Source organism: Theropithecus gelada, chromosome 5, assembly GCF_003255815.1.
Source record: "Theropithecus gelada isolate Dixy chromosome 5, Tgel_1.0, whole genome shotgun sequence".
Taxonomy (NCBI): domain Eukaryota; kingdom Metazoa; phylum Chordata; class Mammalia; order Primates; family Cercopithecidae; genus Theropithecus; species Theropithecus gelada.
In genome coordinates, this window is record NC_037672.1 from 143435112 (window position 1) to 143458376 (window position 23265).

The following is a 23265-nucleotide window of genomic DNA, read 5'->3' on the forward strand; positions in this document are numbered from 1 at the left end:
TTTTTGGACTCATTAACCATCCCCCCATCCCCCCAAAAAACATTCTTAACTCACATACCACACAAAAAACTTTCAGCAAGCCTGATTTGCCCTGCAAACCACAGTTTGTTCATCCCTGCTCTTGGTAAAAAAAAAAAAAAAAAAAAAAGAATACAGACATTTCTAACAATGGGAATGAAAGCGGGGACATCCTAAACTCCTTCAGATATTTAAAAGATGAGAATATTGTACACAGCATTATGTTCCCAAATTTGAAAACTTAGACAAAATGAACAAATTCCTTGAAAGACACAAACTACCAAAACTCTCTTAAGAACAGATGACCTAAATTTTCTATTACATATCAAAGACATTAAATGTGTAGTTAAAAAACTTTCCCAAAATGAAATCTCCAGGACCAAATGACTGCACTGGTGAATTCTACCAAATATTTAAAGAAGAAATATTAATTCTATAAAAACTCACCAAGAGAAATACAACAGGAAAGAAAATTTGCCAAATCATTTTATGAGACCAACACTAACTTGATACCAAAATCAGATAAAACGTCATAAGGAAACCACAGAATAATCCTCATGCACGGAGATAGACATAAAACTTGTTATAAAATTTGAACTAATTTAATCTAGCAATATATAAAAAGGATGATAGAGTATGACAAAGTGGAGTTGATTCCAGGAATGCAAAGTTGGCATAAGACGTAAGAATCAATCCAAGCCATTCACCTTATCAATAGATGAAAAAAGAAAAAAACATACAATCATTTCAATAGGTACAGAAAAAGCATTTGACAAAATTCAATAAATATTCATGATAAAAATTTGGAAGACTAGAACTGATAAGAATTTCCTCTGCCTCGTATCAAAAACCAAACAGCTGACACCATACCTAACTGTAAAAGACTGAGTGTTCCTAAAATCAGGAACAAAGTTAGGATGTCTAATCTTATTACTAGTTCTATCCAACCTTGGCCTTGTCAAAGTAAAATAAAATGGAGACTAGGCTGAAAATTCCCTAAGGAGACCAAGTCAGTTAGGTCACAAAAGCAACCTTAACCTTATTTGATTGGTAAATGTAAGCAAAACTTAAGTTGGGTTATTCCTTATAAATGTCTCTGATAATCAGAAACTAAACTAAGTCACCTTACAAAAATGGTGAAAGTAATTGTTATTGGCCCATCCTCTGCTATCTGGAAATCCCCACTGCTGTATCCAAATCATTACAAAGGTTAAACAACTTCCTCGTTTTTGCTATAAAACCCAATCTGCAAGAGTAGGCCTCTGAGCTTCTAACCACTTTTGATTTTGAAGGCTTATGTGTAACAATCTGTATTTACTATTTTACTCAACAATAAACTTTAAAACTCTCTTTACTAATCTAATTTGATATTTGTTTTGAACAGCCTGAAAGTGTTAGCCATGTAATACTGCAAGAAAAAGAAAGAAAAAGCAAATAGATTGGAAAGGAATAAACCTGCCTTTATTCACAAATTACATCATCCTGGAAAATCTCCCTTCTGAAGAAAACTACAAAATAGGAAAGTTTATCAAAGTTCAAGAATGCAAGGTCTATATTGAAAAATCAATGTATTTCTATATACTAGGAAGGCATAGTTTAAAATTGAAATTAATAAAAATATTTACAAATAGTATAAAGAACATGAAATATAAAATAAAGGTAACAAAATATGTGTAGACTGTGTATGCTAAAGACTATAAAACACTGATAAGATAAATTCTAAAAGACCTAAATAGAGAGAGATGGATTAGAATCCTCGATATTAAGGTGTCAAATTTCTCCACATTGATCTATAGACTCAATGTAATCTCAGTCAAAATACCTGCAGGATTTTTAGTACAAATTGACAAATAACTACAATTTATTTTAAAAATAAATTTTATTTGTTTATTTATTTACTCAAGGAATTTTTCTTAGAAAAGTTGGAAGACTCACATTTTATATTATATTTCAAGATAAAGTTACACTAATCAAGATAATGTGGTACTGGCTTAAGGACAGATATACGGATCAACAGAAGAGAAGAGAAAGTTCAGAAACAGATCTACATAGATATTGTAAATTGATTTTTGGCAAAGGTGCTAGAGTAATTCAATGTGGAAAGGATAATCTTTTCAATAGGTGGTAACCGGACATCCACACACACCAAAAAACAAAAAACTCTGATGCTCATTCATACTATATACACAAAGCAACTTGGAATGGATCATAGACCTAAACATAATAACTAAATCTATAAAACTTCTAGAACACTTAAAGAAAATCTTTGTGACTCTGGATTAGGACAACATATCTATGTTAGGCTACAAAAATCACAAACTTTTGATATAATAAATTTTAAATCATAAAATTAAAAATGGATAAATTGGACTTCATTGTCCTTCAAAGTCACTGTAAAGAAAATGAAAAAGCAATCAGACTGGGAGAATAATTTCTAAAATAAATAGCCGATAAAGGACTTGTATGTAGAATATATTTTTAAAACAATATAAAACAAAACTCTTACAAATAAGAAGACAACCCCAAGTTTTTAAAAATTGGCAAAAGATTTGAACAGACACTTCACTGAAGAAGAGATGTGGATGACAAATTAACACATGAAAAGATCCTAAACATTATTAGTTAGTAGAGAACTATTAATTAATTAAAATCACAATGAGATAATACTATTTACCAGCAAGAAGAGCTAAAATTTAAAAAGAAACTGGCACTTCAGTGTTGGTGAGGATGTGGACCAATGAAGACTCCCGTATATTGCTAGTATAGATTGAAGATGATAACGCCACTGTCAAAAACAAAGTTTCTTTTAAAGTACACATATATTTACCATATGAGCAAACCATCCCACCATTAGGTATTTACCCAAGAGATAGATATTCCTACATTCACACAGACTTGTATTCAAATGTTTACATTTATTTGTAATAGCTCAAAACTGGAAATTACCCAAATGTCCTTCAAGTGGTGAATGGATAAAGAAATTATGGTACATTCATACAATGGAATATGACTCAGCAATAAAAGGAATGGACTATGGATAAATGGAACAACATGGATGAATCTCAGAAACACTCAGCTAAGTAAAAGCAGCCAAACACAAAAGGCTACCTGTACTGTATGATTCCACTGATACACTATTCTGGAAAAGGTAAAACAGAAATCAGATCACAGGCTGTCAAGGACTGCAGGTAGGGCAATGGGAAAGAGCCATAAAAGAATTTTTTGTACTGATGGCAGTATTCTAAATTTTGATTGTAGTAGTGTTTATACAATTGTATACATATTCTAAAACATTATATAATTTTTAAAAATGAATTTCACTGTCTATAAATTATATACACAAAAATATGACTTTTTAAATCATAAAAATTTTAGAAGTCAACAAAAAGAAAAACATAACTGTATGACATTAAGTTTTAGCTTATTTATATTTACTTGGTTTTGAAGTTCACACAGAAAATTTCAATAAAAAAAATAAGGTTTTACTTAACAGAATTAGAAATGAGACAAAACCACCACATTACTGTTACTACTTCCTAACTAAGAAAGATTAAGCTTCAGGGTTCTGCTTGTGATTTGTAAAAATGTCTTTTCAAGTCATTATTTTCAACAGTAACATGATCTGGAGATTAAGACCTCACCTAACATTCACAAAAGATACCCTTGTTTCACATTTAAAGATGATAAGGATTTCATATTAAATAAACTGTTTTAATTTAAAATCATCACAGAGGCATTTATAAAATACTAGAACTAGCACTTATAATGGAGTCAGAAGATCTGATTTCAAAACAACTTGTCACATATTTAGCTATGAAAACTCATTGCATCTCAGTTTATTCATTTCATTAAATGGGGAAAACAACGCCAACTTCATAAAATTTTGTGAGCATTAAATGAGATGGCAAATACAAAACCAGTAAGTATGCTACAAAAAATTATATACAGTAAGGCCCAGTAAGCCTTCGTTATCTAAGTATTCATTCGCCAATTTCCCTAAGAACTTAGGTTGTACAAGGAAACAAGAGACATCACAGTGGGGAATGGTTCACTAATGAACTGATGATTTCTAAAATGATCCCCAGGAAAACCTTTTACCTTTCTGTAAGCACACCCAATGTCTATGTCAGCACTCCAACTTTGGTTGGCTTACTATCACTAATTGTACAGTATTTTAAACACCTTGCAAATATATCACAAATAAAACGTAACTTGGTTGCTAAATATAACTGCCCATTCTACAAAATTTAAGTAAGTCAATGAAAATCAGAAGAAACTCAATGAGAAGAAAAAAAAAAAAGATAGGATAGGCACTTAAATGGAGAGTGATCAGGATATTTTTTAAATGAGAGCACCTGTGAAAACTAACGAACACAATTATTTTTGCAAAAATAAACAAGAGAGAAAGATAGGATATCAAGTCATCATACAATTTACTCAGGAAAATTACATCAGCCCCCACTCCTTAAAAGCAACACTTGATTCTCTCTCCATTCATGCCAAGAATTAGTGAATAGTTCTCACGTAAATTTTGTTAAGTGAATGATAAAATAAGCTTATTTTCATAATTTAGTTTTATTTTTTCAAAATAAAGACTAAATATATTTTTCAGTAATTGCTACAAAACATTAATTTTTTAAAGTTAATTGAGTTTAAATGAGCTTTCTCCTGTATCACTTACCACTGAATAATGTGGATCTTCTCTTTTTTTTTATTCTAGTTACTCAAATATTTATATGGGGAAGCATATAGCAATTGTTTTTTGTTAGTAAAATCATAGCTGATGTTTAAAACAAGCTTCAGAGTGCTACATTCAGGAGAATGTGGTTTAAATTTTCTACAAACAATAAGTATGGAAATAAATATTAGAAAATCTCTTCCCAATTTCTTAATTTTACATATAAGGATTAGACAGCAGCCCGGTGTGGGAAGTGACTTGCTCAGGATCACACAATGTCTAACAGTGGCTGAGTCAGGATTACAAGGAAGAGCTCCCAAACACTCTTCCTTCTCCACACCATTAATCTTTATTTGACTCTAATATACTATGTATCTAAGATATATATGAATATCAAAAATACACAGCATGGAAATTGTATAGACACTCTAAAAAGTAAAACACTAGTCAGCAAGCAGTGAAGTACTAAATCGACTTCAAATTTTTATTAAGGTTATCCTTCCGTTAGTGATTGAAGGTATATTAGCTTAGTGGGCCATGCAATAGCTGTAGCACCACAACTAATGGACTGCCAAGAGATGATTTAATAAAGAGGCCCAGCTGAACAACGGTGTGTAAGTAACTCTGACAACCTGAGGCTTTCTCCTGGTCAAATGTTTTATATCTGTAAGTGACTTTCTCTAAAAAAAAATCACCTGTGAAGATACTCTCAGAAGGTTTCACTGTAATAACAGTAGTACAAACATTCTTATATAAGTTCAGATTCTTCAAGATCTTAAGATGTGATTAAAAAGAAAAAAAGTTTAAAGGTCTTGTCCCCAGATCCTTCTACAGGCACCATTTATAACATGGTTAGAGATCCAGTTAAATAACACATTCAGCAACTACAACATGTACGTCTTCTGGTTGAAGTAAAATAAAAAAATACAGCAACTTTTAAAATGCTGCCCTCTAGATTTTACTCCAAAACGCAAGCAATGAAAATTGGGGAAAAGGCATTAAATAAAAATATTTATTAAATACATGTCTATAAAATATTATGTCATCTTTATAACATAAACCAACTTGCATTGGGAGGAGAAAAACAAAAGTAGTATGGGGAGAAAAACACTAAATGAGCGAAGATTTTTAAAACGAATATTGCATATGATTAATGAGAGTTCAGGGAAAAGTTAACTTCACATGCTTTATAATATTGCTGAAAGTGTGGCAAATATCAGTATCTTACAAATGTCCATACATGTCCCTTGACCCAGCAATGTCTCTTATAAAAATTTATCTCAGAAAATAATTCGGTTACATTTGTAATCCCAGCATTTTGGGAGGCTGAGGCAGGAAAATTGTTTGAGGCCAGAAGTTCAAGGACAGCCTGGACAACATAGTAATATTCTGTCTCTAGAAAAAATCAAAAACTTAGCCAGGTATTGTGGCACAAGCCTGTATGCCCAGCTACTTGGGAGGCTGAGGCAGGAGGATTGCTTGGGCTCATGAGTTTGAGGCTGCAGTAAGCTAGGATTGTGTAACTGTACTCCACCCTGGGTGACAAAGCAAGGCTGTCTTTAAAAAAAAAAAAAAGAAAGAAAGAAAGAAAGAAAACAGAATTCAGGTCCACAAAAAGATTTAGCTAAAAAGATTTTCATCATACCATTATTTCCTTTTTCTTTTTCTTTCTTTTTTTTTTTTTTTTTTTTTGAGACAAAGTCTTACCCTTTTGCCCAGGCTAGAGTGCAGTGGCACAATCAGTTCACTGCAGTCTCGATCTCCTAGATTCAGACGATCTCCCACCTCCTCAGCCTCCCAGGTAGCTGGGACTACAAGTATGTACCACCATGCTTAGTTAATATTTGAGAGATGAAGTCCCACTGTGTTGCCCAGGGTGGTCTTGGAATTCCTGGGCTCAAGCAATCCTTCCGCCTTGGCCTCCCAGAATACTAGAACTGTAGGCATGAGTCACCACGCATGGCCCCATTATTTTCTAATAGTAAAAACATAAACTGGAGCTATCCAGGGCTGAAATTAATAATTACACATCCATACATGAGAATAATGAACAGTCTATTTGTAGAATGTTGTAGAACACTATCGAGAGATGTTCACACTATATTAAATGGACAAATAGAGTTACAAAACAGTATGAATTGTATGACTCATTGCATTAAACATATGTGCAGATTAAAAGGTTTGAAAAGATACACATAAAAACATTAATGTAGTTATCTGAACAGTGCGATTATGGTATTTTTTATTTATATTTTCTATATTGCTCACTAAGAATATATAATGCTTCTGTAATAAAAAATAAGTTATTAAAATATTATAAACCATACAAGAACATAAAATTTTATTATATAGTCATTGCAGAACATTGTATGTGACTAAGAGAAGTCACAATGCAATGTACTTTAGGACAGTGAATGAATAGTAAGCCTTTCCCTTGAAATGCCATTGGCCTAAAATTATGTTCATGTGATAATATGAGCCTAATCCAAAAAAGAAAGTGTCATGCCATTGAGAATAACAGTAATTTTATGATATTAGAAAAAGAATCTATGACAGTCATTATCAAAGTAGTCATTATTGGAGGAAAAAAACTGCAAATAAATGAAGACATTTATGTAGAATGATTTTAGGTTGCAAGCAAAGTAGATGAGGGTTTAATATTTAAAGCCACAGATGGTATCTTAGATAAAAACAGAGTTTTTGTTTCCTTTAAAACAGAGTTTATTATTTACCCATTTTTAAAAAAGTATTCCCTTAACTCACAATAGAAAAGATAAAGTTGAAGAAATTTGTTCCAGATGTAAAGCTCAGATTCATGATTCTTTTTTAAAGATACTCAATTTCTTATGAAACAAAGACAGAGCTTCCCACTAGAATTTTCACAGGAAATATTTCCACTAAGAACAACATCTTTTAGGACTGAAATTTGTTTTTTAAAAAGTTATTTATACAGTCCAACCAAGTATCAGACAGCCACTGTGCATAATTAACACATATATTCTCTCTTCCTCTCTCCAGAAATCTGCACATCATACTCACGGTGTGACTAATTCAAAATAAGTTTATGAAATTAATTTTTTCCATTTCTAAACACATATGAAAACAAGAAAATTACTTAACAGGTAAGAATATATTTTTGCTTTTAAAACTGTTTAGACCATCTTAAAACTGATCCCTGATTCCTTATCTTATAAAACTTATTCCTAGGAAAATTTATAAATAAAATGAAGTTTACAGGCACAATGATATTCTGCAGCCTTTTGAAAAACTCCTTTTTGATTCAACAACAGATAATTTGCACACTTTATTCTCCCTATCTCTAGGAGATATAACTGCTTGATACTTTTTATAACCTTAAATATAAAGTTTTAACATTCTTTATTTTATTAGAAAAAAAGATATCTGTGTTTCTTGCAAAGTTACTGTTTATTTCCATTAAAACAGTGAAGCCGTCATGGAAAAGCACTACTTAAATGTGATTTGTCCATGCACAAAGTTCCTATTACATCAAATTATTCATAAAATACCCCCTTGGCAAGGAGGTTATAAGGAAGCTTGAAGCATCAGGTAACAGTTGGACTGAAAGATGTCTGTGGCTGCTTCCAAACCAGTCATTCTCTGCAGTTCTTAAAGATCGCAGTTTAACTGAAGTCTTCATCAGACACCAAGTGAGTTAATATGTACTGAAAGACTCTTCAAGAATACAAATGAGGTTACTCAAACAAACCCTGCTGTCTAACCACAATTATTATTATAGCTTAAATCCAAATTGTGAACATCGTTTGAGATTTTTCTAAGATGTTCTTTAACCCGCTTTCTCCTCTTTTCTTCTATATTTTCTACATAGTTCTAATCTTAAAGTTGAAAGAGGTTTATGTGTTTTAGAAAAAAAAGTGGATGCTTTTAAAAAATGTATTCCCTTAACTACTCCTTACATCTACTTTCTAATCCCCAACTCACTTAATTAAATTCAGTGTGAATTTAAATTGCAATTAACATCTTTTGAGGGATTACATGTTCTAATCACAATTATGCAGTGAATATTTGAAACACATACATTTTGTTATATTATCTGAAATGCAAATTGGAGTCCAGAAGAAGATGTTTAATAAAAATGTATAGTACTGAAGACTTTATTATAGATCCTAAGGGACTAGAAATGAGATTTAAAAGAGTAAAAGCACTGATACAAGTATAAAAACAAATTGCTTCACCTCCAAAACCCCTGGAAATGGCCCCACTTGGCTCCCATTTAATCTAGCTTCTTTGCAGTTTAAAAACTGCTTTCCAAGATGTTTTATTAACCAAACTGAATTTCATTTCTTCCCCCTAGATCGGGAGCTCACAGAGTCCTAAATGAGACATGATGCATAAAATTCTGTAAGGGCAGGGGACAAAATCTGTTTTTCTGACCCAGGAAGTTATAATGGAATGATTAATTTCTTTTTCTTAACTTTTCCTTCAAATTTGCATTTCATAAGCAAAAAAAAAAAGCTGACATTTATTGAGCACCTTCTATATGCCAGACAATGTGTTATTTTATTTAATCCTAAATATAACCCTATGAGGTAAGGATTACTTTATTTTATAGATATAAAAGTTAAGGCTCAGAGTAGTTAAGTGGTTAAGAGAAATAAATTAAATGCTTCAGTGGTGAAACTGTAATTTGACTTCTAAATCCATGCTCCTATCTGGTAAAAGGATAGTATCATTTCTGCAAAGGTGAGACCTTAGGAGGAAAGCCTAGAATGAAGCACCTATTTTCAATATTAAGATTAACTACAATCCTCTCTACCACGCTGTTGGGATTGTTGTGGCCCCAGAAAACAACTTCATCTCTGGTAGTAAGCTTGGATAAAATGCTTCAAGAAGTTTCATTCCTGGGGCTCTCAGGACTTTTCTGCAGAGGCCAAGAGGTTGCTAAAAGCCAGAATTACTTGGCATCTTCTTAATCAATGCCAGGATTTGCCATAAAGCAAAGATCTGGTGCATTAATCTATGCCCAGTTTCCTCTTGGTAACCTTCTCTCATTCCATCTTCAGGGTCTATTTGTATACTTACTAGATTGTTAGCTCCCAGGCTAGATTTAGGTTGAAGGAAACTAAGGCAAACTCAAGTTCTGCCTTTCACTCCCTTCCACTGTCAGTTTCCTGTTAATTAATCATTTTTCTACACAACTTTTGCTGCTATGCTTTACTAGTAAAACAGAGACTAGTTAAGCTAGCTATTACTTTTTCCTTTGAGAAAGACAACACTAAGTTGCTAAACTCCCTACCTAGTCAACTCTGAAAAGTAGGTTTGAACACACACACACATGCACACAAATACTTTTTTACTCCTTAGCATGTTTTTTTGTCTTTTTCTTTCTCTTTTTTTTTTTTTTTTTTTTTTTGAGACAGAGTGCTCTGTTTCCCAGGCTGGAGTGCAATGGCATAGTCTCAGCAAACTGTAACCTCTGCCTCCCAGGTTCAAGTGATTCTTGTGCCTCAGCCTCCCAAGTATCTGGGAGTACAGGCATATACCAATATGTCTGACTAATTTTTGTATTTTTAGTAGAGATGGGGGTTTCACAATGTTGGCCAGTCTAGTCTCAAACTTGTGACCTCAGGTGATTCACCTGCCTCGACCTCCCAAAGTGCTGGGATTACAGGCGTGAGCCACCGCACCTGACCTTGCCCTCTTTTATCTATGATCCAGCCTCCTGGATCTATGTGATGTGACGATGCCTAATGTGACACAACACCCTGTACAAGGATAGATATGACAACCCAAAGATTAGAGAGAGGTAGGAGGGAGAAGAGAGATATTACAGTGTATAATTTACCACGTGAAACAGCCATGAGATGTGTAGGCATCAAAGGGTCCCAGACTTAGTTTACCTAGGTCTGAATGCAGTTCCACAGCTAGAGAACCTCTAACGAGCTTAATTAAACTTCAAGCCTCTGTTCCCTCATCTCAATAAGGGCATAATATCTACTTAAAAGAATTTCGTGAGAATTAAATAAGATAATTCATGACAATCAGTAGCACCATAAGCTTAATAAATATTAGCTATTATTAATCATATCATCATCAATATTATCACATTACCAAGTGGTAAGAGCCATTAATCAATGACTTGCCAAATCAGAAATCCAGAAATAGAGATATAAAACTTCTGATACATTTGAACACATAGAGACAAATAAACATTTTAATGTGGGAAAAAGGAGGGATGGACATGAGGGCATGGAGCAAGGCATTTATTTATTTTTTTATTTTTTACTTTAATTTTTTTTTTTTTGACAGAGTCTCGCTCTGTCACCCAGGCTGGCATACAATGGCACAATCTCGGCTCACGGCAACCTCCGCCTCCAGGGTTTAAGCAAGTCTCCTGCCTCAGCCCTCTGAGTAGCTGGGACTACAGATGTGCGCCACTACACTCGGCTAATTTTTGTATTTTTAGTACAGATGGGGTTTCACTATGTTGGCCAGGCTGGTCTCGAACTCCTGACCTCAAGTGATCTACCCGCCTCAGCCTCTCAAAGTGCAGGGATTACAGGCATGAGTCACTGCGCCTGGCCAGCAAGGCTTTCAAAATGCAGTGTTTAATTCTTAGGACATAATTGATTGTGATTTTAAAATCATAACCTGTTACATGGGTGGTACTTCTTTGTTAATATTTAGAGATTTGTGAGGCTTCAGAAAATATTCAACAACAAATATATATTTTTAAACCATTGTTGGGGATGAGGGGGTACTTTAAAGTCCTTAGGGAAAACCAAACCTGTATGGAGAAGGTCTTCACAGTTCTAATTAGGATTGCAGTTTGGATTAAAAAGAATCATTCAGGGTTCTTCTGAAATTTCCTGAAAAGCAAAGCTGAATGGGGAGCACAATCAGAAGGAGAGTACAGTCACTGGAGAAGCTAATGGCTTCTAGGAGGGTATAAACAAACCCCTCTGGCAAGATCTTGGCATTTTTCCTATGACGTACATCTTCTAACCCAGTCATCATTTCTCTGACTCTGGCCTTTCTTGTGCTCCTAAAATAGTAACATAGGGATGACGAAAACAGGCACAAATGGTTGCTGAAGACAGGAAAGTGGTCAGGAGAGGCAGAAGCTATTGCTGGTATCAGAGAGATTGGAAATTTAACTCAGTCAGCAGTTGCATGAAGATGCCAAAGGGCACATGGGAAATGCTTCCTTGAAAGCAGCACCAGGGAAAAGTAAGAGAAAACAGAGGACACTAGGATCCGTGGAGTTAGAATGCTTCTACTTGAATCTGCGTACTATCATCAAAATCAACCTAATTATTCAGTAAACATTTGATGAATTCCTACTGTGTATAAAAAACAGTGAAATATTTTCTTATTGTAAGATACGATCACCATCCTCAAGAACATTTCAACCTATAAAGGAATATTAGCATGTATAAAACCCAAAGCTGATTTATGTATTTATTGGCTCTTGCTCTGTCACCCAGGCTCAAGCACAGTGACATGATCATGGTTCACTGCAGCCTCAACCTCCCAGGCCCAAGCAATCCTCCCACCTCAGCTTCCTGAGTAGTTGGGACCATAGGTGCATGACACCACACCTGGCTATTTTTAAATTTTTTTTTGTAGAGATGAGGTCTCACTATGTTGCCCAGGCTGGTCTTTAACTCCCGGCCCCAAGTGACCCTCCTGCCTCAGCCACCTCCCAAATGCTGGGATTACAGACATGAGTCACCACACCCAGTCCAAAACAACTTTAAAAGAAAACAAAGGCATTCCTTTAAAATCAAACTTCCTTTAAAATAGAATTTATTATTTACTCCATGATGGGCTACGTTTGGGGCAGATATATAACCATGTAATGTGGAATATCTACGTTTGGGGTAGATGTATAAATATGTTCTGACAACAGGCAGCAAACAGAGCTTGCACTATTATTTGGTTGGAGAAGAAGGATGTAAAAAAGTTATAATTCTTTGGCTATTTCTCTCCTATCTCATGGGCTTATTGCTTCCTTTAATGTCTTTTCTTCCAAGTCTTAACAACTTAACAACTATTGTTCAAACTTAGGGGATTATTTTAACTGCCACTTTTAAAGAATGTCCTCAGTTAGAACTCCTCTTGAAATATCCCTAGGTATACTACTGATTCTGAGATACAGATGCATATAATATATATACATATAAATGTACATATTTTTATATATATGTACATATATAAATATATACACATGCCCTACACATACCCCATGTATATATAACTAAATGGGTAATATAAAGACATGCTATAAAAGGATTTTCCTATAACTACAAAGAAGGACTGCTCAGATAGAATTGGTTCCTTCCCTCTTCATTCTTAATATTTAAAGTCAAATGCACAATTACCTTTTCAGAAAAAAGTCTCTTTCTGATATAACACAAGGTACTTACCTCAAACTTGAACAAAATTTTCACTAGAGTATTAAAATGATGTTTACATATTTATATTTTTCATTAAAGAAATCATGTGAATTCTTTTTCACCAGATATATGATAACCATACTACTAGACTATGGAGCCTATAACTAGCCCCAAACTTTCTGCATTTGCTGACTCTGAAATTCCTCTTTGCAAATCTGCAAAGCATGACTAATGCAGGCTAGCATGTGGGTATGGGAAATTCACTAGCACTAATAACAACCACCACTTCTCAATCCTCTATGTGTGCCAGGCACTGCACATACATCATCTTTACATATATCACTTCATGCAATAGGTACAGTGCTAAGTAAAAAACATGAGATGTATTTAAAATACAGCCCAACTATATATGGCCATTTTAAATTAGCTTAAACAAACAAATGATTACACATTGAGTATCTCTTAACCAAAATGCTTAGGACCAGAAATGTTTCAGATTTTTAGATTTTTCAGATGTTTGAATATCTGCATTATATATACTTACTGGTTGAGCATCTCTAACCCGAAAATCCAAAATCCAAAATGCACCAGTGAGCATTTTCTATGAGTGTCATGTTGCCATTCAAAACGTTTTAGATTTTTGAGCATTTCCAGTTTCAGATTTTCAGAACAGGGATACTGAACTTGTATAAATAGTTACACACATACGGATAGTTGAAAACTTTCCTAAATTTAGGCATATACTAAAGTAACTACAGAAGTTATCTAGAACACTGGACCAACCAGGTTTTCTTTTCCATTCAGTTTTCTTTTAGCATTTGAAGTATGGCTTATTATAAAACTAACTTTAGAAACACACCCTAGGGTTTTGTTTGAGGGACCTTTTAGATCTTTAAGTTAGATAAGGTCTATCTGAGTATTTTTCTGTGTCAAATTCCAGTTGTAGCTAAAGTCACTCCTATTTGGTGAGGCTTGCTGAAAAGAAGGTAGATAAAATCCTCAATCCATTGAAAGTATACAGTTATACATATTAAAAGAATGATCTCATAACTGAAAATGATAGTTATTACAACTATAATTAAATATCATAATTATGGCAAGCATTTAATGAGTAGTCACTCTATGTCACACCAAATTATTTATATTCTTTACCTTTCCATTTAAAATTCATATTATACCCATTTTACAGCTGAAGTAAATGAGAAATAAAATAATTTATCTAAAATCAGATAGTAATTAATTAGTAGAGTCTGCATTTGAACAGGTCTAGAGACACCAAAGCCCACACTCTTTTCACTATGTTAAGGTGTCAACATTAAAAACCTTGACTAAATATAAAATGCTTGAACCATCACTTATATCAAATTCACGAACTCAAGAATATATCCCTCTGACCCACCCAACCATTTCCTGTCCTCCATACCCCCTAACTCCCAAAAGATAGCTCATGCAGTTTTCCAAATGTACACCAAAAATAAAGAGAAATAAAAGTGACATCTCAATACAAAATATAAATCCTTCAGCATCTTAAAAATAAACTTTTCTATAAAATATAGTGGAATAACTGAGGGACAAACATTAAAGAATAATGAACGTGCAAAAAAATGCACTGCTGTCAGTATTATACCTGGGTACAAATGTGTTAGAGCATCTTAGTTTAAAACAAATCAAGTTAAGTGCCTGTTTAGAAAAACACTTCCATGTACAGCATACATACCAGTGTTAGGAAGAAAAGCAAACCCAGAAATTAATTAAGAAATGAGTGGTTTTACAGAGTGCTATAAGAAGAACTTTCTAATAAAGTGAAATCTTCCTACAGATTTCCTTCTCTCATTTACATATCTGTGCAGGCTTATTCTGGTTTTTTTTTTTTCTTTCAAGCCCCTTTGCCCTTTCAATCATGAAGCATATTACTCCACTGTCAGTGCAAAGCAGTTCCTAACAACAGGGAACCCAGCTGGGATAGGAAGAGGGCAGCGGGCTCATGCATTAACATAATAATCCAACTGTGTTCCCATAGGCCCTTAGGGCAGACAGCATATTAGGTAGGCCTCCTGTGCAGACCCTGGTGGAAGCTGCCTTATCACCTGCCTATCAACCTGTGGCAGCTAGAGCTAGCTCAATAGCACCAGCTCCTGCCAAGCAGTGGTGCCCAATTACCTTACTACAAAAGACAGAAATCCATTTTTCCATGTCGGTTTAATGTACCCAATGCATTTCCTTATTTATGATTTGAATCTCTGTTTCTGCATCGTTTCCAGGGGATTGACTTATTGCCTTTTAACTTTTTAAAGTCTAGTTATCTAAAGGCCATTCTGCAGCAGTAGGTAGGAAAGAGACTGAAATGTGAATTTCAAATATAAAAGCCCAAGTTGGTAAAAAGCAAACCACTTAGTCACCGGTTGTCTAAAGATTCCTCAATCAATATAGAGGACTAGAAGTATGAGGAAGATCTGAATGGCAGTCATCACTATTTCCTCATGGGGATAAAAGTGAGGGTAGTCCTATACCAATGTCTCCTTTAAATGTTTCAAGCACATCGTAAGATTCCCATAAAGCATAAACCTTTGTACACAATGATTCCAATAAGAAAAGTTGTGGACAGATTACTACAACCGGCTGATGGTATAATCAAAAAAGATGTCAAAATTATTTTGTTTAATCTCAAATGATTATTGAAGACAGTTTTTTTTTAAAAAAAAAAAAAGGCTGACTCGCTGACATGCTTTTTACTGTTTGCATGTATGACACATATGTTTTATTTTAATGCTGTTTAGTTTCTAGAATGTTTTATCTGTGTGTGATTTTCTTTCCAACCTACAATACATATCAAGTAAGGAAAAGCTGAAGGGTATATTCCACTAAAAATTTCTATTTACCACGTTACATAAGATCATCTTTAAAACACCTTAACAGACATTTGAAATCATAATTCATTTCGGTGAATTAAATATAGCCTCATTCCTTGAAATTTCCCCTTAGAAAGGTTGCAAAGAAGGGGTATAATTTGACATTTAATTTAACGGGAAAAAGTGCTTTTAGAAGTATTCTAAATAAGGCTATTTAAAAGAGCATGAGACTACCAATTTGGCTAGGGAAACATTTTCTACTAATTTAGTATTTTTAAAAATGAGTTTCTAAAAATCTTACATTTTTGTGGGTATTTTAATTTAAAAAAATGGATCCTGCAGTCAAACAAAAGTACATGTATCCAACATTTCTATGAATTTTAAATGTTAGGGAACCAACACTATTATTTATAGCAACCAACTTGATATACTTTATATACATTCTAATAATTAATCAAAATTAAGTATCAAGGGCTATGGCACTGATTTTCACTGGCACAGTTATCTCTGTTACCTTAACAGTTTTTGCAACACATTAAACAGGTGAGGGTGACCATTCTGCAACTTGTCAGTTCTTTGGATTACTTCCATACATACCAGACAGGGTTTTATATGAGGTAAATATCCTCCTCATGTTGAAGAAAGTTGTTCTTTACTAAACAACCTGAGGAAAAGTCAAATAAAAGAGAAAAAAAAAAAAAACCTAGAAGAAGTTTTCCTTCCATAAGTAAATCCTGAGCTATTTAATAGTCTCTAAACAATATACTGCAATATGTTATTGATAAAAATATAAATACAAAACACTAAACTCCATTATAAATATTAATGCTCATATATGTGTTAAACAACAAAATTATACACATCTGCCTCTTGATCTTTTGGGGGATTCCAGGGCCTCTTTATTCTTTAAGAATTCTTACATTTTGACAAAATGTAATGCATCTTCTAAGTCATTAAGGATAGAAATTTGATTTTTGATTAAAAAACAATCAACAGCAGCCATGTGGTGACAGGATAAATAGTGGCCAGACTTTACCACTTTAATTCCTTAAAGAGGTACATTTCCACTCTAGGGTAAACAAGAAAAGCATGTATATGAAGTAGAAATCAGTTAGCCATCACTAAGAACTTGATTTTATCTTAAATAGCAACTTATTTAGCTAGAATAATTTGGTCTCTAAAGGGTGGTAAAGAAGGCAATAAGGACAGAATTATAGTATGATTTCCAGCATTAGCAATTCAACTTTGGATAAGCTTAAGATTTATAAAACTTACAAAATTTCTAAAAGTAAAGATAAATGAAGAAGATGTTATCTAAAAATTTGAGTGAGAGTAAATACAAAAAGAAAGTCACGTGAAATAAACCTATTTATGTTTACGTGTGATATACTAATTTAAAAATGTACCCCCCAGCCCCCACCAGCAGTTTCTATAGCCTGCACATTCCTGTATTTGAAATAAGCCACATCTTCATTTGGATTGTACCAGAGCATTCCCTTCCCTCCAGAGAATTACCTAGAAAGGACCTTCCTCTTCCAATGAAAACCATTTGATTCCTAAGAACTTCACCCAGTTCAATCTGGTGGTATAGATATGGCTTCAGAGATGGTTTGCAGCTAGTATTTTTTGACATTTCTGCCAAGGATGAGATTAAGTATGAGATATCGAAATTACACGTTAAAATAGGTGCATTTTACTTTGTTTCTTCCTGAATAGCCCTTCAGCTGTAGAGGCACATACATTTTTCCCCAGGCAAAATCCCCAGGCTAAAATAACTGAGCCTCATATCTTCAGGGAACCCAGCTTCCCAAACATTATTCTTAGGTATCTGATTATCTATCAGCTGTAGTTTCATTTTGTATTTACTCATGTAAATCTTACTTGGAAAAAAGAAAAATAATCCACTTAAAACGTTTCCTGTCAACCACTCATATTGAATATAATCAATGGCCATACTTAATTTTCTATTATAGTTTTTTTAAATGTTGATCTTTATTTTAGCAATAGAGTTAGAAGTCACAAGATTCAAGAACCAATCATTTTTGTTCCCCAAACATCCTTGCCTTCCACAATTGCCCTCTTGAGCAACATGCTATGCACTGGAGAAAGGACACTCCCATTTGCCAAGATCTAATCCTGTCACTTTGCAACCTCAGCCTCTTGGGTAACTTAAGCGTCAAAGACCACCATTCTAAACAGTAACAGATGTTTCAAAGCTCTTACTCCAAACCTCGGGTGAAGATAAATATAACTTTAAATGAAAACTAGAGAAATTGATCAAACAAGTAAAAAAATAAATAAATACCTCAAAAAACCTTTCAATCCATCATGAACTAAAAAGAAAATGTTAAGATTGTATATACAACCTTGAAGCTTTTAAAATTAAGAGAAATTAAAACGCATATTAAATCTTCACATTCTGACAAAGCCAACTGAATTTATATTGCAAGCACATAATTTTTATCATAAAAAGTTTACAGATGACTACCTCAACACCCATGCAAGTACTAAATCATTATGCATTAAGCTGCTAAAGGTGTTTTTAGAAAAAGATCTTAATTGCCTGCCTTTACAATTTATCTCTTATTTCACATCAGAACCCTTCCTGAAAAGCTACAGATAGGATGAAGAAACAGAATTAACACCTAAAAGATGAAGAAAAAGAAATAAAATATGAGAAGGTAGAGGAGGAGGCAATGTAAAAGGAAATTTATGAATGAGGAAGGTAGAGTAACTAAAGAGTAGCAACTAGAAAACTAACACTCTTCACCTCCTTAAATTTGATAATACCTATTTTTTAAAGCACAATTAAACACTTCTCTGTAGAGTGTTGTAGAAGACATGCTGCACAAAGAGATGATACGTGCAGTAATGGCCCATGAGGTAAATAAGGCGGAGGCAAGCGGCAGGGCACCAATGGCCAATGCAAAATAAATACATTAAGAATAAGTGGTCAGCAGTATTGACAACTTCTGAAAGACAAAACGATGAGTTACCTTTCAGTCTTCACTTTAACAAATGACCATTTAAACTGTGTGTGTTTGTGTGTGTGTGCATGTGCATGTGTCTTGGCGTGAAGGGTAAAGGGGAGGCACATGTGGAGTTACCTGAACAGAAGAAAGCAAACAGCACCCTGAGCCACAGTCCAATGGGATGCTGGATCTCCTTTCTTTTGGAATTTAGTTCTAGAACTATGACTTGCATTGTCTCAGATCAAATCTTGCTATAAAAAATCTTTAAGGAATTGATGGAATTATGGTTTTCTCTAATATTACTTGCTTAAAGTAATCTATTACTTAGGGCTCAGGTATATTTATGGTAAAGTGACCATCACTGACTCAACTTGCATTCAAAACAGGAAGACAGTTAATTAGACTGGTTTAGTGATAGCAAATGGTGATGTTCACAGTGGGGGAAGCCAGTAGCAGAAACACAAGTGTAAAGAGTGAAAAACACAGATCACCCTTTGTCACGAAAGTAACAACAAATTCTGGTCTGAAAAAATAAAAAATAAAAAATACAGGCTGGGGGCAGTGGCTCATGCCTGTAATCCCAACACTTTGGGAGGCTGAGGCCGGTGGATCACGAGGTCAGGAGATCGAGACCATCCTGGCTAATATGGTGAAACCCCATCTCCACTAAAAATACAAAAAATTAGCCAGGTATGGTGGTGGACACCTGTAGTCCCAGTGACTCAGGAGGCTGAGGCAGGAGAATGGTGTGAACCCGGGAGGCAGAGCTTGCAGTGAACCAAGATCTCCAGCCTGGGCAACAGGGTGAGACTCCATCTCAAAACAAACAAACAAACAAACAAACAAAACAGTTATTTCTCCAGTTCTTTGTACAAGAAGCCAATTTTATTCTTGCTTCAATACTTAAATCTGGAAACAAAGATATAAATCAATTAATCCTTATAAACTGCTCCTAGGAGCTTCATTTTCCTCAAGGAATTAAAAGAAGCCTTGACCACTACACAAAGAATATGAAATCTCTGCACTACATTGCTAACACATATCTCCAATTAGATTTAAAGACATTTTTACAGCTTTTATGCCAAGTTTATATGACTATATGCCAAAGAATGTGTTGTAGCACTTAAAAGCTCTAAAGCTGACTAATCATGCTGTTGATAACAATGGTTTATGATTACATCTCAGAAAACGCAAGAGTAAGCCTTTTACACACTTTTGTTACATGATAATGTTAAATAGAAACAAAAACAAGTAGCAAAGTCAACCAAAATCTTTTATTTTCTTTCCTGATACTCTCATCTAGAGGTTAAAAACTCAGAAGTTATAATTAGATTTTTACTCATCCCTTGGATAAATTCAGCTGAAAGCTTTTAGAGGCTCTAGAGTTAAGAATAACCTAAAACAGCAAATGCATTTGTATTTTCCAATTTTGTACATGTGTAAGTAATGAAGATTACTACATTATGATAATGAAGATTATCATAAAAGCAAACAGATAAAGGATAACAAGAATTTTTAATTAGAATTTCATTAGTAATAGCAATGTGAAAAGAAAGAGGTCAACTATTAATAAAATACAGATTTCCCACCACTGGGATTTATTCTGAATTCATTTTAAGAACAGGAAACTGTGATCTAAAAATCACCACTCTGAAACAGTTAAAAGTTGAAATACTTGTGCTTAAAAAGGATTAGGAATTTAAGAACAGCTTTTTGTACATATAAACCATGTGGTTTCTATTGATGTATAATTTTAACTTAGAACCATAATGCCCATTTATTTCATGATAAATGATAACACACTTGATAGCATATCTATTTGGGAGAAGAATAACAGCTTAGAGATTTCAATCAAGCACGAGAGTTCCCTTTCATTTCTCTTTTCTGGTGTGTGCATTTAACACTACACAAAAGAAAACATATCAAAACAGAACTATACTCACTAAAATTTAAGGTTATTCCAACAAAAGGGTTAATTAGGGAAACAAATTTTCTCAGACTGTTAATAATGGGAATGACACATACTATGTGTCCATAAGTAATTCTCAGGTATCTTTGATCTTCAGCCCCACGCGGTTTCTGTTGCCTACCATAGCCTGGCCTCTGGGACTCTCTCAGAACCAGACATCTGGCTACTTTGTTGTTTTAGACTAATCTCCTCCCAGGAGAGCTCAAGAAATGACACCAGGCAAGGAGGGTCCTGGCAAGGGAAAAAACATTACAGTATTAGCAGATTTCTTTTTGAGTGGACGACAGTATCAAAATTGTTTTCAAATGTCTACAGGGGTCTTAGGAGCTCTTCTGTTCTGTGGTTTTACTCTGGCATAATTTAAATAGGATGTACATATTATATCTTTAAGGCCCATCAATCAACTTTAAGAATTCACTGAATGTTAATCATAGAATATTACAATATGTAGCAGAAAGTTGTGGGGAAAAATACAAATCAGATTAATTCCTCACCCATCTGTTAGGGTTGGATGATGACTGATAAAACAAAGATTTTAATTGTCAGCTGAAGGGTTACACCAAAATTGTGGGACAATGTCTAAGATTTGTAAATACAGTTGCATGCTTCCCATTATGCCAACTCCCTATCCTATTTCTTCTAGCTGGGATTTTTGAAAGATTCATAGCTACTAATCTACTAAAAAGATTTTACTAAAGTGGGCTTCTGTAAGGTGCCTCTAAGGAAAGCAAGAAAGAGCAAGAAGAAATGTTACGAGCTTTAGAAATAAAAATAAAACAGTGATGTCAAGGACAAAGTGTTATATTCATAGTCACAATATCACCAACATTTTTTCCAAGAAAACAAAAATAATCAACATCTGCATATCATTTTAGGCATTATTGTTCAATCTCAAAAATCTATACAGTTTGAATAAGAAAAAATTGCCATTTGTTACACAAATAGAATATAAGCCAAGTGGGAAAACAGCTTAATTTGTGAACTTTGATATTTTATCCTAAAATATCAAATTTTACCTGTTTCTAACATGTAATTACAGATTTGGATAATGTATAAAATCAAATGTTCCCCTGCAATATGATATTTATATTGTTTCACAGGATGACAGAAAACTCACCAGATTGCCAAAATACCCAACACACTCATCTCTGATCTATTAAGAGAAATTAGTCATTTTAGGTTTCAATTATCCTCGTAAAAATAAAAGCATATAGCTATATAGTGACTTCAGCTTTGTACTATATTTCGTAGGTTAGCAATTCTAATACCCTACTTTATCATAACACTACCTACTCTCTGTTAATATCCATTATAATTAAAACAGATGAAAATGTTCAGAAGATAAATATAAGAAAGATAATCTTAGGCAATCATAACTCATTTATGATTAATTTCCCAAGTAAATACAAAAGAATTGTGCTACAATGGAATAAGCCAGTTATAACAGGACAATATTGTATGATTCTATTTATATGAGGTTTCTAGAATAGTCAAGTTCATAGACACAAATAGTAGACTGGTAGTTGCCAGAGGGTGGGGGAAGGGAGTATGGAGACCAGTCGTTTAATTAATGGAAGTTTCAGCTTAGGAAGATGAAAAAGTTCTAGAGACGGATGATGGTGGTTATACAACAATATGAATGTACGTAATGCCACTGAACTGTACACTTACAAATTATTTTACCACAATTCAAAAAAATTGTTAGAAAAATGATATACAAACCCTAAGACAATAAAAATTCCAAGATCTTTTATTTAGACTGTCGCCCTTTGACCAAAGATGCATAAAGTTTAAGAGAAGCATTATAACCACATGTTAATTTATACATTCAACATTCAAAAAACATTCAACATTCAAAAAACAAACAAAAAAAGCAGAATATCTGTCCCAGAATATTTTAACAAAATTGATTCCAGAAAGAATGTTTTCAAAAATTCCCCTAGATGTCTGAGTTTTGTACGTAGTATAAGGCATACTGCAGCTAAATAACGAAACTTTTCTCAATATTAATCTGTATTTCTAAAAGATTCCAAAGGTTAGAAAATTCAAGACAACTAGATTTTTTTATAACACCACATTGTTATTAAGTTATTAATATAACTATTAAGTTATATTAGACCCAAAAAGTAATTCAGCTCTTCAGTACCTACTAGATATCACATTATTTTAAATTATATTCAGTGTAGTTCCAATGTTAAATGTCCTTTATTATATTCTATTATTTGAAAATTATAAGCTTATACATTTTATATAAAATGTGCTTAGTTTGCTGTATATAAAATATTACCCCCAATAACAGTAGATTATACAAAGAGATGCTCATTTTTCTTTCATGTAAAAGATGTCCCAAGGTGGGCAATCCAAGGCTGGCATGGCAGCTCCATAGTCAAAAGGACCCCAC

The 23265-nt window shown here is 33.7% G+C and overlaps 1 protein-coding gene across 4 annotated transcripts in view; it reads right to left on the reverse strand.

Moving 5' to 3' along the window:
• The window catches only part of SLC10A7 (solute carrier family 10 member 7), a 258184-nt gene that overhangs the window by 194350 nt on the left and 40569 nt on the right, over nucleotides 1-23265 (reverse strand). The gene's annotated exons all lie outside the window — the stretch shown is intronic.